A 16,027-nucleotide genomic window follows, 5' to 3' on the forward strand; every position below is an offset into this window, starting at 1 on the left:
GCTTTCAAATAACGTTTTATATAAAAAGTAAGCTAGCTGAGCATTTTTAGGCATTCCCACACCTCCAACTGAAATAATTTGAGGCATCTCATTTGTTTCCTACACTTTTAATACCCTGTTTGTGACTGGTGAGAAAGAGGTAAAACTAACAGTAGCCTTCTGCCCGCAAAATATCAGCTGATGATTCACACAAAGCGTTTTAGGAAATTCTCCTTTATACAAACATAGCTCCTAAATTTTAGTTCAGATAGTAAGGATTCATACTTTTGATGCAGAATACTAGCTTTTTTTACGCTTTTCCCTCTCACCCCATGACTACAGATAGGACCATTAAGAAAGATAGCAGAGCAGTAGCAAGAACTTTGCTATGGTGTTATTGTATGCACTCATTGTTCTTTTAGTGCCCTACAGTACTTTACAGTACAGTAGTAAAGAAGGAGTAAAGGAGTAAAATATTTTTAATGTCTTCTTCCAGATGCATGGCCATTTTCTGGCCCTTTAGGAGAGAAGTAAGTTATCAATAAAGTAGATTAATTAATGTTTTGGACAGGATTTTGAAGAGCAAAGCACCCTTACAAGATACAGGTATTGTTAGCAAAAGATTTGAATATTTGCAATAATATGGTGATCCTCTGAGTTAAATACAATGCAAAAATTGGCACGACCTGATAGACAAAAATCAAAATCTGAATATGAAAACACCAGAAGGTCCTCTGATAGAGCAGGTATTTGCTATTCATGGTGTCTCAGACTGACCATACATACTGCATTATTTTTCATAGGAGTTGAACTAAACTAAGTAATTGATTCCAGTTATAAACAGTTAAGCTTTTCCTCTAGTCCCAGAGTGATATCTGATTTTTTATGATGAACAAATATAAATAATTTAATTCTTTTTCTCTCATCACTCCCTAGAGAAATGTTTGTCATTGGCTTGGTTGATTACCTCTTACATTTTTCTGCACTTACTTGGCTCTGTTTCTTGGTAACGCCTGCACTGTTGAACCTCAGCTTAGAAGGAGTTACACATATGCCAGCTTGACATAATCATTAAGTAACCACACTTGCAGGCTCTCAGAAAAGCAAATATCTTAGTCACAGAGTAAAACCCTGCCAGTGGATTACATTTCTATAAGGCACCCAAGCCTGAAGGATGGTTTTGTTGCACTTTCTCTGCACTAGGGACATCTCTTTATGAATCTTCAGAACTCATCCTGGTCATCATGAAATAATTGACTATCTTTGTACAAATGTAGTAAGAAATACTTTTATTAACAAGCCCAATATGATCTTAACAAAATGTCCTCAATTTACTCGTGGGTGAAAAGAATTTTTAATACTTTTTCCATTTGTTTTTGAGATTCCTTCAGTAGGAATCGAGTGATAATTCAGTGACCCTAGATGAGTTGTTTATTGTGTGATGTAATCTGGGAAAAAATAATTCAGTTGAAATTATAGAATTAAGCATTCATCCACTACTCCCTTCCTTGATCAAAGATTCCCATAGAATGTAACAGATGATACCTTCCTAGTGACTGTATTTTGTTTGATAGCTTCTATCAACAAGTTTTGATATTTCAAGAGATTAATTGGGAGTAAAACACTCCACTGCATTTATAGGAAGTGAGTGGCCATTCCTACACATCTTTACTGCCCATTTCTAGTACCCCATTAGTATCAGCTGTCTAATACACAGCTGGCTGAACCATTCTGTAAGGGCTGCCTGATCAGGCCAAAAAATGACATAAAAAGAAAGAAGAAGCAGTGTTCCAAGACAAGCCACAGGGATGACAAACTTAATGCAGGGAGTTCCCAAGGGTTATAGCCATTCTTTAACAAATCTTAGGACTTTTCTAAGCTCTTTCCTAACTCACTGGTATGCCGACAGCACCTGAAATGCCCGCAAAGAACCATCAGTGCCTACCAGCAGTCAAGTGGCTACTAATATATATTGCCTAGTGCTAGGTATGGTGTAAGTGAAAAAGCTTCCTAAAGAAGCCATGCTTCCCTTTGTCTAGTTTTGGCTACTCATACAGTGTCTGCTTCTTCTCCTCCTTAGAGAACAACGATGGTGGAAGGGTGACTGTGGGGGTATGGAAGAGGATCTTGGTTTTCTTAAGCAGCCTTGTAGCTCTGATGACTTAGGGTGCTCTTTCAGCTAAGTAGAGGAAGCAAAGGCCCAGTTTCATCGTTAAACTCTGTTGGAGATTTCTACACAATAGCTCTGGTGACAGATGATATAAATAGCTTTTTTTGTCTTAGAACTGATCCAACTGCAGTAGCTGCACTGTGACACACTGACTCTGCATCCAGCCATCCCACCCCTCTTCTTCTCATTTAGGCACTAAAGAGTTAGTTGCAGTAGTCAGCTGTATCTTTCTCTTTCCCCCTTTCCCTTGCCACCTCCCTTTAACTCTGTACACAGCTCAGCCAAGCTTCATCCTCCATAATGTCACCTGCCTCACGCTGATAGTGACAGGAGCAGATACCACTGCAGGCAGTGACATCCCTCTTTGTCAGGCAGAATATCCTAATCAGAGCACACAACCCTGTGCAGCGCAGCCATCTAATTGTTTACCTTCCAATTTTTCCTGCCCTGGGGAGACAGTGCTCCAAAGAATGGACCATCAGTTGAAGCCCTCAAGACCTGGAAACTTGCCACATGCATCCAACCTGACTGCTGGTCCAGCAGCAGAGGCACAGTTGCTGAGAGAAGCAGGTTCCACATGTCTGAGCTCTTAATCTCTCTTCCCTTTGTTCTCTAGTTTGTGGTTATGCTCTGACATTGCCCTGAAGTGCAGTGCTTAGGCTGTAAGGCTGACATTAAGAACAGCAACAACAATACATAGCAATAATCCATTTGTTTGTACAGTGTTTTCTGCCTACAGACTTCAAGTACCTTCAGAAAAACTTGTATTGTCAGTATCCTCACTGTACAGGTCAGACAGATGCAAAAGAGATTAGATAATAGCTTCTCATCTCATTTCCTTTAAGCTATTCTAAAAGCAAGAAAGCACAGAAAAGAATGTGTGAGAGAGAGGGAGAGGAAGACAGGAAAGAAGGGGCATGGGAAGAAAAAAATAAAAAAGGAAGGATGGAAAGAAGGAAAGATGGATGAACCTCAGCCTTGTCATTAGGGCTTCAGTCCCAGGCAAAAGAAACAGAATGATATCAAGCCCAGTAAATCAAGATTTAAATAAAAGTAATGTAATTAATGTTGATCCACATAAATTGATGGTAAGGAACTGTTGTCAAGCTAACCTGATATATGCTTTTTTTTTTTCAATGAAGCTAGAAGTTTGTCTGACAAAGATAATTATATTTGCATTGACTTCTCTGAGGCATTTGATTTGATAGTATACAACTTTCTAATTAAAAATGTAAAAAAGAAAATCAGCACAGTGGATGTTAAATGGATCAAAATCGAGGGAATTACCATTCAAACATGTGAGTGAGAAGTCAGCACCAAGCAAGTGTCATACACAAGATCCTCGGTGAATCTGTTCTCAGGCTTTAAAGTGCTTTTTATCAGTACAGCTATTTTAACTGTTCTGGTATGAACATTGCCCCCTACTAATTACACTTGTGGTGATCTGAAGATTAGAGAGCAGCTAATAATGAAAGAGATGGATAGGTGAGATTAGGCTGTCTTAACTTTCTGGAAAATTAGCTGCAAGTAAAAACATTCTATTTTTAATAGATGTGATTGTGATAACATATATGTAAGAAAACAGAAGGTAGACCAGAATTACCAGATGGTACCAGGACATGGTGTAGCTGTCATGTAGGGAGATGGAGATGAAGGCTAACTTGAATATTTGGACCTGCACTGCCGAGTGGCCTGAAAAAATAAAAGGGGGTTAAGAGACACAAACAACAGTACAGTACATGAGGTTCATTGAAAATCTGAAAATGATCTGCAGCTATTTCACAAGCATATTTAAAAACTTACATATGCACGTTCCCCAACACAAATGGAAGTGAGAAGATCAAGGAGTGAGGAAATGAGGAAAAAGCCAGTAGCAAACACATATTCAAAGTTTATTTTACATTCTAGTTAAATTCTTGAAATCATAAAGATTTCTTCCTCCCACACCCCCTTCCCCTAAAATCTTTTACAATCACTTGTTTTAAAAGGGTCAGGATGCTCTAGTTAATATGTCTTTGGTTCTTTTATCACTATTGTTAGAATACTGAGGCTAGTTCATTCGCAAACTCCTCAGAAAGACTGTTGAGGAATCAAAAAAGACACAAGAGAATAATGTAAAGATTGGAAAACGTGTCCTATAATGAAAGATTCAAGGGCCTTAGTTTGTTTAACTTATTGAAGGAGACTTAAGTTTTGGTTTGTTCAGTCCATAAGTTACCAATGGAAATGATCAGTAAGAACTGTTAATATAATTGTTTATAATACAGTAATGGGACATTTAGCTTACATGAATTCAGACTAGACAAGAGATAAAATGAGTTAATGGTTCAGGACAAATGATACCTGGAGCAAATTACCAAGGGTTATGGGTAAACTTCCCAACTATGGAGATTTTTCAATCAGTATGTATTGAGTTTCTAAAACATGTATTCACTAGTTCATCTGTTACTTAGGTCTGAAATGGGAGTTAGTTTGATGGAAATTCAATAAATTTAATCTTAAAGGAATAATCTGTGTGATGACATTTAAAAACCAGGGAAGCTAAGTGACTTCACAACCTCAGTGAACATAAGTGAAGGTGGGTGCCTTCAAGAGACACATCCAGATCCACAACAGGACAGGCAGAGCTGGAACCTTGGTATCCAGAAGTGCAGTGTCTTATCCTTGATCAACTATGTCTCAGCTGTACTTTTCCTGTCAGTGTTTCCCTACCTGAGGGCATTAGCAGCCCTATTTCAAATACCATTGCCAACTACTGCAATGGGAACTGAGCTGGGTATTGAAGCAACAAAAGGCAACTCCCATTTATGCCACATTTCTTCTTTTCTAGCAAATGTTATGTCTCTTTATTACACCTAGAATTTCAAACACCTGTCTCTCTGAGCCTTCCTAAGACTATACCAAACTACGTATAAAAATAATAAGCTCATAAAGCAAACACAGGATGAAGACGTAGTAAAGAATTACAAAAATGAATGTCATAAAAAGTTAAACTAAACCCCTGAGCAGCAGAGGACTTCATTTTTCAAAAGTATGTCTGACTACACTAAAGAATTCGCAGTTTAAAATCCCTTCATGGCAGTCACTTTGCCAACAGACAATAAAGCTGCAATTTAAAACTGCATTAATCTTCTGCAAAAGGCAGCAGAGAGCTTTCAGTGTGCTTTTAACACTATCTTTTTTCTTGTAGAACCAGCTACTCCATGGGGGGAAAAAAGTGCAATTAAAACTTTCAGTTATCAGGATGTGGCCAATAAATCTTTTTCGCTCCTTCCTCGCCATCACATCTTCTCTTTTCCCCTGGTCTCTGAAGGGATACCTGCATATTTGTTCCTGTTACTTGAGCTATGTAATGCAACCAAATGTTTTCCAGACCCAACATGGCTATCCCCCAGCTAAAGCCAAGGGATTCCTGTCTGTCCATGTATGTAATAGATGTATCTCAGTTCAGTTTGTTAACAACCATCTTCTGGGTTTTTATGCCTTGAGTAACCTGGTATAGAGTAAGGTGTCTCTGCCCAAGGCAGGGAGATTGAAACCAGATGATCTTTAAGATTCCTTCCATCCCAAACCATTCTATGATTCTATGATTCTGTCTTTTTAGATGCTGAAGTCTCTGAAGGAAGGGCTTATGTTGCTTTTGTGGATGAGCAAAAAGCTCCTTGTATCTCACAGCATATGTCCTATCAGAAACTTGTTACTGCCCTGTAATTACCTGAATGTTACAGTAGGGAGGTGTTTAAAAAGGAAAGGGGAAAAAAAAGGAGCAATATACTGGGGAAATATTCAAGATAGGAAAAAACATCTTTGACTAGGTGCCATTAAGGTTGAATAGCCTGCATCTTCCTCTCTCTGGTCTCCTACATTTGATTGAGGTGTAGGACTGTCAGACTTGGACAAAACGAGTCATTTAAGGAATAAGAATTTTATCTGACTGTATTCTGTGGTTGTTGTTATCACAGCTGCTGAATGCCTTACCGACTGTAATGTATCTATCCTCAGAATAGCTCTGAGAGTTGGGGAGGTCTCCTACCACTCTTTTTTTTTTTTTTTTTTCACAGCAAAACTCAGTCTCATAGAGTTAAAAAAATAATTTGAAGATAAAGAGGAGCTCATTTGACCCTTCAGTAATTACATTTTTGGTACTTTCTCCCTGTTACTTACTCTACTCTCCATCATTTGCAGCAGTCCCCTGATCTGAAGCACAAGGAAGAGGTCATCTTGCCTGGGGCAGAAAAAATTCTTCTTCACTGAGCTGAATATTGGGATTGCATTAAAAAAAACCCACAACCAAGATGATTCATCGCAGCTCAAGATGTCTGATTCTCTTAAGCCTCCTGGAGGTGGTGTGCTGGCAAGGCAGTATTACTAGATCCTTAATGACAAGCCTCTCTAAGGTGTGATTTTTAATTTTGCTAGAAAAGAAGCATGAGCAACAAAACCACTGTTTTTTATAATGTAATTATTATCTGACAATACTCAAGCCTGTTTTCTTCCATGCGTTAATGGTTCCCCCTTATGTACACACTGAGGCTGTGTAAAGTAATGGTCAGCTGGAAAACTACAGAAGAAAAAGAAAAAAAATGATCTAAAATTTCTGCCTGGAATTTGAAAACTGTTGCTTAGTAATATGTCTTAGTAGGAATGACCAAAATGCACTAACACATGTTAAATATTCAGTATCATAATAAAGTTCATGGAAAATAACCTACTCAGATTACTAAATTTCAGATTATGAGTGTCCAGCCACTTCAATGTAGCAGTGTTTTTTGCAGAAGTCTCACTCAGATGCCACTAAGATATGCTAAGTCATTAGTTTACTATGAAAATGCGGGTAACAATGGTGACTGTGTTTCCTTTGGGCTTTTATAGTAAATGAGACAAGTAATGGCAGCATATGGAGCCTTATAGATGGTAAAGAAAAGATAAAAAGACAGCATCTACTATTTTGTTTATCAAGCCATGAAGGAGAATGTCTGCGCCTGTTGCTTGGCAGGAGGGTAGAAAGACATGCTGGTTCTTTGGTTAAAAGAGATTTTTACATTTTTGTATGTTAGTGCATTTGCTCCTTTAAAGGTAATTCACTAAAACAATTTTGATCCTTTTTCCACGCATAAGGAAAAGAAAACAGAGGGTTTACGGATTTTCTTCTTTAGCATGATCTTTTACCACAATGTTCCTAATGTTATACTTTATTAGTAGATTAAAGACTAGGGGGGCTCATTTATACAGCTTATACAGACAGATCTGAAGTTCCATCTGTGCTGATTGAAGAAACAGAGATGTGGGACAGTTATGTGCTTTGGTATGAATTCCCTTGCCCTGCAGAGGTGCAGAACTAAGCACTGAGATGATCTGGGCCAGGCTATCACACTAAATTTAATCCAGAGGTGAGTTTAAAGGTGATGTGACACTACGTGGATGTGACATTACCTAGGCAAGCACCTTCACAATGTACATTGTTTTCCGTTATAAACACCTATTCCCAGTGCAGTCCCAAAAGCCTATAATCTGAAAAACTGAACTGGATGTAGTGGAGTGGTACAGCCTCATTTCAGTCAGACTGTTTAAACCCCGTGTATGTATATTCAATTTAATAAAAATGTCCCTGAAATATAAAACAGGCATTCAGAAGGAAATATATGATTCATACACTGCACTTCTGGGGTTGGTTCTTTCTTATTTCCAAAGAGAAGATAATCCATTAGTATCTCAATAGCTTTCTAAAGTCAAAAGAAGGTTGAAAATCCTTACTAGGTTGGAAAGGAAAAAAGGCTGAAATATAACTTATTCTTTCAAGTCTAATAAATTACTTCTGTGCTAAATGTACTTGTTAGACATAGTCAAAGTATGTTTTCCAAATAAATTTGGAAAATCAAAATAAAGCTGTGAAGTTTTGCCTGGTTTCCAAACAAAACAGCAAATCCTTGGATTTTGCTTGAACTATTCAGTTAGATTGACATAAAAGGTTTATGAACTAGAGCTTCATCTCAAGCTTGCAAAACAGCCAGAGAGGAGAAACAAATAGTGTCTGATAAGGATTTTCATTAAAACTGTTTAAGATGCTTGTAATTACATTGTGGTAGAAAACTGGTGAGAAAGGCTGAACAGCAGTAGTGGAGGAGCATCTGAATTTCTACACATGCAATACTGGCCAAGAAAATCTAAAGTCTCCTAAATAAATTGTAGTGAAAATTTTAGTACAGTCTTATAAAGCTGTTGTATGTTGTTTTTAATAACTAAAAATATTCTGGAGAATCCTAAAATCCTTTTTTAAAAGTCAATAATTCCTTAGTCAATACTATTAGAAGACTATGGTTGTGACTTCAGAAGCCTAAAAAGCCTTTTGGTTTCTAACAGGCAAGTTGGCCATTGCAGGGAAATACTGCTTTTTCCCCAGAACAGCCTCAGGGCAAGGCTCTAAATGACCCAATAACATGTTTTATCTTTGCTTTAGTATTGTATAGTTCCATTATAATCTTATCTAATCAGCTGAATCATCTTTACAACTCTCTCTGAGCTGGGAAAATTTTATTTGTTCAGATATCTACAGGAAGATGAGACACAGATGCACTTGAGATCCAAAAAAAAGAACTTCACTGTTACAGTGCCACATACTACATTTCCTATAATATTGGTACCTGGAAGGGCCAAATGCCTAACTTTACACTGGGGACCTGGGGAGAACTACAGACATCAGATGAGATAACAAAAATGCTCAGTGTGCATCCACCAGAGTGAGGACATGAGATGCTGAAGCTGGCCCCTAGGAAAATGCTGTGCAGAAAGGTGCACTATAAACACCATAACTGCCCAGAATTTGAAAAATTATTTCCTGTGGGGAAATTCAAAATATCCAGAAGCTGGATCTGAGTTTGGTTCATTTCTCTTTGTGAATGTCCTGCTTACAAGGCTTCAGATTGTGTAGAGAAGGACTTAAGATGTAATAGGATAGTGACGGTAAAGATTAGAGAGTAATACACAGCCAAGAGTTTGGAGAAATCAGCCTGCCATGGAGAACTTCCAAGTCTTCTTCAAAGAGTATTTATTTTATCTGAAGATTATTTCATTAAAGTAGGAAGCAAAATCTTATTCTGGGCACATTTGTCTGAGAACTTAGGCATTTCTGCACAAAGGATAAAAGAGAAATACAAACATCAGTTTTATAGAAGTTTGCAGAACTGCAGTGCTGAACAGAAACATGGAAATCTTTATCCTAATTATGCTTTTTAAGTGATCTAGATTAAATCTAGATTAAAATAGGAACTTAAATTATGCCTCCAAAAATCAAGACTAGCACCAAAATTATGACCATATATTACAGGTTTTCAGCTTAATCTTGCATGTGCCTAGGCACTAGGTTTGGCCCTACACAATATCTTAGCTACATGTCATCTTACTTACACCTCATACCAGTCTGTTGAGTTGATGGTTTTGGAATACGTTTAGGAACAAGGCTATTAATAAGTATTAACATGATTGGGCTGAGAACTGTTCAAGTAAAAATCCTACTAATGCTCTAAACTGGACAGATGGATATGATATGTTTTTGGCAGGCTTTTGTATTTCCTCCTCAAACAGGTCACAACTGCTTATAAAACAGGGGTTTACTGCAGCACTCATTTATATGATTTATTTTTCCTATGCTTAGAGTTTATAACTCATTTGCATCATTTCCTGTCAGTATTTTCTTTTTTCTATTTATCCCCAAGTTGTTTATATATGTACATATATTCCTTTACATAAATAAATATAAATGTTCTTTCTCAAATACTTACATTTTCCTGTGAATAGTTTATGCTCTCTCTTCTGTCAAACTCTTTAGATAAAAATTAGGAAGATATTAAATTTTAGCTGATCTCACTGCATTCTGTCATGGATTTCACATTCTGTCATATTACACTATGTTGCAAATTGTGACCAAAGAAATCATTACAGCAGGTAAATTCAGAATGCGCAATGTTGTCTACATATTTACATTATAAACCTGGGAAGGAATATTAGAGTAGATAAAAACCAGTCAGAGACAGATTTGTTCTTGTTCCAGCTATTTTTTATTTTTTTGTTTCATATAGAGGAGGATCGTGGCATGGGGCCATTCCTTGATTAAAATTACTTGTTTCTGATTTCAGGTCTGGGATCATCTCATATAACTCAGGGTACCGTCTCTGCTACTTCACACTATACCAGTGCGAGAACTGATCCAGTAGTGCCGTTGCAAGGTTAGAAATTATTTGGATGTCATCTTCTCTCTTTCTGCTCACCTGAATAAATCATATAGAATTTTCATGAAACTACCATGATTTTGTTGAATTATCCAGCTGTAAGTCATTATTCATTTGCAGACAACTCCAGTGATTTTCTGCAGGAAATAATTGTTTCACCATTCTGACTTTGGTAGTACTCTTCTACAAATGGATGGCGATACTAGCCAGATGTTGTCTAGGTTGATCAGCAGTAGCAGAACAATTCAAGGTAGGATTTTAAAAACATGTTTTACTAGAGTAGGTTAGAGGACAGAATTGTGAGCTAGGTATCTTTATTGCTGCCCTCAGTCTCAGCTGAAGTCAATAAATGGCCTCTTGTTAATCTCACTGGGAGATTAACGTCAGGTCCTATGTGTTTTCCTGTGCTTTTGGAAAAGCTGTTTATTGTACAGTGATTCTTGCCTCCAAGATGAGACAAAACAAAGGGAAGAGATGTCAAGGTACTTTCCCTCACTTTGGAATTTGCATTAAATTGAGCCTCTGCAAGTTTTGCTTCAGTGCAAATACTTTTCTGTAGCCCTAACGTATTGATGAAAACACCTGTGCAAGCAACTGTACTTCATTCCATTAATATTGAATTTCAGCTTTTAAAAAATCACCTGGAAAAGTTCCTACCATCTGTGTCTGGTTCTGCATTAAAGTAAAGAAAATGAGACTGACCCATGGAAGTAATTGTAGTTTTTGGCAGCGTTGTTTTCCATTAAAAAACTGTTCCACATCCTTTCCATCCAAGCACCAGATGACTTAGTTTCTTGCCTCCGTTCTTAAAGACACATCTATGTACTCAAAATACTTCCGTATACCCAGAAAGATCAATTTTCTGCAATACATGAGAATTCAGCAATAAGTGGAATTAGATAACATGCCTGTTTCTCTTCAGAGAACTCTGTGAGTATAGATATGTATTGGTGACCCCATTTCCTTTGCATTGGTGACCCTAGACAAAAAACAGGATGTTGTGGGAAACCTTGAATTGCCATATTCTACCTATTCTAAGCAGAGAAATTATCAGTTTTCAAAGCTGTCTTTGTGTAGAAAAAAATAATGAGATTTTACTGGAAAAAAAGAATTATACCATCCACAGGGTCATCAAGCAATTTTAGTTAGAGGATCATAGCTTCATCAGAGCTGATCACATAAGTGCTCCCCTCAAAACATCTGTTATTACAGGGTTTGCAACATACCCAATATTCTTTTCAATATACCATTATTTTCATAACTACAAGAATTGTTGACAACAGAATAGACAGTGTCTCCAGTTCAGGCTGCCTTTATACATCTGGGGTCTTCTTATCTGTCTGAAAAAATGAATGGAAAGAAGAAGGAATCAGCGCCAAGAGATCTTCTAGCTTTGCGTGATTCACTAAGAGAACTAGATATTTCCACTGCAAATGGCTCAAAGGCTGTATATGGGGAATTGTGCTATTTCCAGCTTTGTGGTGTTAAACACAGAAAAGTAGGTTTGTGATTTTGCTTATTTGGTAATTGTTTCTTAGTTATGGGAATATATATGAATCTAAAATGAAAGCCTGTGCTCTTTTAACTTCCATTTTTCTGTCTACACAGTCCTCTTAAGCCAGAGAAACACCAAGAGTGGGATATATCTCACCTGATCTCACAAGACTAAAAAAGAGAGACCTATTCAAAGCTAGTCTCTGTGGGCTACCTTTATAATTAATAGAAAGACATAGGTACCTTCACAGAAGGATTCATTTCAGATGAATTGTTCTGATGTCTACATTAGGACGAGATGAATAGCCTTCTGAACTTGCCTCTCTTTTTCCATTGATTTAAAAAGGACCCCAGCGTGACTTAGGTGCCTGAGGTGAGATTACTCCTACCTTAAACCTAAAGGGACAATATTGTTTGGTTTTTATAAAGGTACATAGACTTAAACAAGACTAAGAAAATTCCTATTACAGATCAATAATTTCCTACTCTACATATCTTTTGAAGAACACATTTATAAATATGTGCTTAAAATATTTCTTAGTAGGTATTATAGAAGAGAAAATAAGGGAACAGAACCCTCCTCTTTCCCACCCTCTCCTCAACAGGATGCTTTTGAGCATCTACATTTACATTTTGCTTGACTCACTGAGCCAATTATTCTACTATGCAGAAAAGCAGTGCTGAACTTCAAGGGGGGTAGGATCATCCAAAAAGAATGTCCCTAACTTCTATAAAAGGAAAAATTATGATTTTTTTTAATATACTTTTGTAGTCAGGCTAGGATGCCAGGGTGAACAAATTTTTGAAAGGCTATGCATGTATCCTGACCTGGGAAGTGCCTAACAGTGGGTGCAATTACGTTTTCTGTGATGGCATATTGTTAGTTTTAACTTAATTGTCGCCTGAGTCACTTCACAAAAATTTATTTCATGTTTAATACTAGAAACCAAGCTCTGGAAATACTTGTGGATTAGAAAGAATTCCCTTTCCATAGACAAGAACTGTTAGATCTCCATGCCTAGATTTAACCACACATAGGTTTACAATCTACTGCTACTTCTAAGAGATGGTAGCTAAATGTGTATTTCTGAGTGGAATGGCAAACAAAGAATGAATCCCTGAGCTATCTATTTTCAGAGACAGTGCGAGAGGGGAAACAGTGTATGCATACTGCCAAATAAATGTATACTAAAATAAATGCAAATTAATAATTATACTGTACACAGATTGGCATTTTTTGTAATCACAATGTATATATTAGCAAAATTGCAGTGTGATGCAATTGAGCTCTTCCTCATTGTTCCAGCCTCTCCCAGCATTTGGGGTCAGCAGTAAGGACATGGAGCACATGAAGTATGGTTGGCCACAGCAAGACCCAGATGCTAAGCTAGGGATGATATCTTTTCAGTAGCTGCATCTGGCTCGTTGGCAGGCTCCACAGGCTGATCTGCTGGCAGGCCTGGATTTGCCTCTGGGTCTGTCATCTGTCATGTTGTTACGCTGTTGATGGGCTGTCTCTGCTGCCTTGCCCTCCCAGGCTGCATTTGCCTTTCAACCACTTCTGCTGCTGAGGATTACGCTGCTGTTCCAACATTTGAGGACAAGCGGATGGCAGTACATTGCTAAGATGTGTAGTTCAGAGTGCAAGATCAGGACAGCATTCTCAGAGTCAGAAATATGCTCAGCACATGCTCATTAATGCATGCTTTAAAAAACAGCCCTGCAGGTTTGAAATTCACTTGCAGACTATTTGTTATGCTTTGCTGCTAGTTAGTAATTCAGAGCTCCAATGACTCATGCACCTTTGTTTTTAATTATGACACTTTCATTTCAGCATATACCTGATGATGACACATACAATTGTTGATTAGCAAAGCCAGAAGCCTTAATGAGCAGGGGGTAGCTTAGTGAGCTGGCTGTAAAATAAATATGAAATGTATCACGGATTTCTCCATTCTCTGCTGCATGGTGCATAATAACTTGAAGAAAAAACAGTTAAAATAAAATATTAACGGGCTAGCAGTACTGGGAAAACAGCTCACTGTTAACATGCTCAGTAGTGAGAGAAAATTACAGGTTTCATTGTGTATGCTGCACCATCTGCCTACACAGAGAGCCGAAGCCGTAGGCTCTCCCAAGGGAAATAGCTGTGGATAAGTTATTCAATTAGAACAGTATTATTGGCCAGCTACCTTGGAGAATTGGGTTGATGATGTTGTGATTATCCTGCTCTACATTCCTTCATATCCCAGACAGGCTGCATTGCTTTGCAACTTCCTTAAGTGCTCACTCAACGGTGCAGTAGGTGAGCAATTGAAACAGGGAATATCAGGGATGCCTGAAAGAAAATCAATTTTGAATGAACTTTCTCTGCTTAGCTACAGCCTACATATTCTGAGTCATATTGTATTTTTGTGGACTTCAATGTAGTAAGTGACAGAACTGGCAGTGGGAGGAAAGAGAATTTCATTGTGTGCATTTAACCTGTGGCTGGGCACCAGATTTCATATGGTAGGTTACAAAACCATACAATGCTCCTTCAAGTGTGACATTCTTATTAGTGACACAGAAGCTTTCAAAAGCAAGACTTATTTTAGGAAACTGGTTTGAACCTTTGTCACCAAAGTTCCAAAATGTTTTTCTTCTTTGAAACTTTTTTTTTTTTTTTTTTTTTTTGCCAAACAGAGCAGATCATGGTCTAATCACAGTCTTGTAAATGCATTTTTCACTGACCTTCTGCTCAAGTTAATGACATCTGAGAACCTCCATTGTATTCTCAAAATAGAACTCATTCTCACTGTGTTACCTTCACAGGAACATAAAGAAGCCTGCTTTTAGATTTTTTCTTTTTTTTAAATGATGCACCTTAAAATTTTGTTTGAACTTCTTAAAGTAGTATTATAAATCTTCATCATTTTTCATCACCTATTCTTGCTTTAGTTGTCCCTGGTCTACTTTGATGTCATGAACAGTGGGATTTTAAGACAGTGGGGACTTGCTGTGTCATTTATTGTGATGTCTTGTATCACACAGGGTGTAGAATTTTTTAATATCATTATTTGAATTCATACTCCTTTTAACTAAGCAGTAAAGGTTTATGATTTTTACCATTAACACCCAAAAAATAGTTCTTTTTTAAAATTGTTTCTGTGTTTAAAATTTAAGTCATATTTCTTTCCTGGTGTGTCATGTACCTATATAGTCTGGAAAATCTAACAGGAAATGCTATAAGGGGAATTCTTGGGAGAAACACATTTTTCAACTGTGCTTTAATCAGAGCTGAGCTCTCCTGGAGAGGTGACTTATGCCTGCTCTGAGTTCACATCGCTATCAGTAATCTTTTCTTCCTTCTTCAAAGCTGGATGTCCTGTGAAACAAAGATGTACATCGTCCACAATGCTCACAGGAGGGAGGCATTTGCTAGGTGGCAAATGAGATCATTGGCTTTGGAGCTGAAGAGTCCTCAGATGAGTTCAGAAAGGTGCAATCTCTGAAAAAGCAGTGATGCCACATGACCGATAACACCAGGTCGGTTCATTTCCTTCCCATTTAGTTTTCATTATATGTTATGGGTGCAGGTTGCCAGTAGGGAGATATCCTGCCTGTTCACCTTGTCCTTGGTGCAGTGCCATGCTCAGGGAGAGAGAAAACATAGTCAGCCATCCCAAAAGCCCAGAGCAAAGCAGGTCCTGAAGGACTGAAAGGAAGGACTCTCAAGCTGTGAGAGCTCTTGTGCTTGAGGAAAATTTGAATCACGATAGTGAATTCTGTGTAAAGTGCCTTGAAGGGACAGGACAAAACCCAATGTCTAGGAATGAAGTAATAATATTTACTAACGTCTGCTTGCACCAACTGTTTTGAATAATTTCCTGCAAATCCTCTTCGTGCTGCACTTTACTTGACTTGTCTCCCAGATCCCATCCTCCCTTTTGTCTGAACAGCTGGTACCTCCAGAGGGCATCTGCTGACCAGAGTGGCTTGCACCACTACATCTGTGTGACTTGTAGACAGTGGGAAAGTGGCTTTGAGCTTCATGCTTGCAGGGCATCAACACATAAAGCATGAATATTGATGAAGTGCTGCTGCACCATGTGTGCTCATGCTGCTAATGATAAATATGATAATAATGGCAGTTCTACACTCAGCAAGAAAATCCAGT

This window comes from Empidonax traillii, unplaced genomic scaffold (assembly GCF_003031625.1).
Source record: "Empidonax traillii isolate 1590-97213 ecotype Southwest subspecies unplaced genomic scaffold, ASM303162v1 scaffold423:size1405600, whole genome shotgun sequence".
Taxonomy (NCBI): domain Eukaryota; kingdom Metazoa; phylum Chordata; class Aves; order Passeriformes; family Tyrannidae; genus Empidonax; species Empidonax traillii.